Source organism: Olea europaea, chromosome 22 (assembly GCF_002742605.1).
Source record: "Olea europaea var. sylvestris chromosome 22, O_europaea_v1, whole genome shotgun sequence".
In the NCBI taxonomy this organism is placed as follows: domain Eukaryota; kingdom Viridiplantae; phylum Streptophyta; class Magnoliopsida; order Lamiales; family Oleaceae; genus Olea; species Olea europaea.
Genome location: NC_036258.1, coordinates 10,207,696 through 10,209,311, shown reverse-complemented (window position 1 = coordinate 10,209,311; position 1,616 = coordinate 10,207,696).

The window sequence follows — 1,616 nt, the reverse complement described above, 5'->3', positions numbered from 1 at the left end:
TTAATTTATCAAATTTTGATTAGATCAAAACAATATTTCACGTCGTTAGGCAACGTGATCGGGAACCTAATGTGTCGCACACAAAAAGAATTGAAAAATTGTAATCTGTCGATTAATTAATTTAATAAGCCTTGGATAAATTAATTAATTGAGTTAGTTATTAATATGCCCGAGTTAATTAATTTGATTAATTCATTCATGGATCGGATTTAATTAAATGAGTTAATTAAATATTGGACCAGGTCAGACCAAAATCGTTTGAGCTAATATAAATACGTGACTAGGATTTTTAATTTGTAGAGATTCTTATAATTCTTGTTAGCACAAGAAGAGAAAATTCTGATAGCTGCAATCTATTTTCTGTGTGAAATTCATTGGAGGCCGGACAATTGGACAGTTGAAACAAAGATTAAGCAAAGGAATTTGTAAGATCTAAAAAGGTATAACTTTCATCGCAATTCTTATCTAAATATAAAGATGAATCCTGATGGGAAATGAAATTCGTTTTTAATTTTCGTTGTGCACGTTTAAGTAGATTTCCAGCACTTTCGCCTTATAAATCTTAAAAACATGAGAGCCTCAAAAACAAACTCGGAACTATTTGATAGAAAATACCCTCCACTAAGAATACATTTTGTAATAGTAGATTGACAGAAAATGTGTAGCTAAAAAATAAAGAAAAGTTTTTTATTTGTATTTAATATTATTTTATTGAAAAATATGTAGTTGAAAAGAAGGAGGAAAAAATGTATTTTGATAATAGTGAAAATCGAACAAAGGTTTAATAACACATTTTATGGAATTCACAACTTTTCAACCACAAATTTCATCAATTTTTATCAAAATTTATGTAAAATTAATTTTAATGCCTAACAAACAAGGCTAGATCACTTACTTTTTGTCAATTTGGTCACTGCATTTTAGTGTTATCTCAATTTATGCTACTTGTTCAATCATGTCACGTCACTAGACATTAACTTTGCCATTAAATATTAGGCCATCTCCAACATTTGACAAAAAATTGAGGTGAATTTTGCACCATTTTATATCAAATTTTGCACCAAATTAAAAGAAATTCCCAATTATTACAACAAAACTTACACAAAATAAATATTATTTAATCATTTTCTTCACTTTTTTATTCTTGACAATTTATTTATTTGAAAAATTATTTCTTTATTTATTCTACAAATACATAAATTACTAAATAAATAATAATGTTAAAATAACAAAAATATTAAATTCATTATTTATTATTATTTTGTATTCTTATTTTAATTAATTCATTAACTATTATTTTTTTTACATTATTAAAATTTATTTAAAATGCACATAATAATAATAATAATAATAATAATAATAATAATAATAATAATAATAATAATAATAATAATAATAATAATAATAATTTATTTTTTATAAAAAAATATATAACCCAAATGACATAAATACATTTCATCAAGTTGTTTGGTAAATGAAAAAAAAGGGATAAAATTGACTTTGCATTATTTGATGCAAAATGGTGCAAACTTAGGTGCCACATTGGAGCCCTTTTGAACCAAAATTTGATGCATTTTGGTATTTCGGTGTTTCCTTTGGATATGGCCTGAGTGATC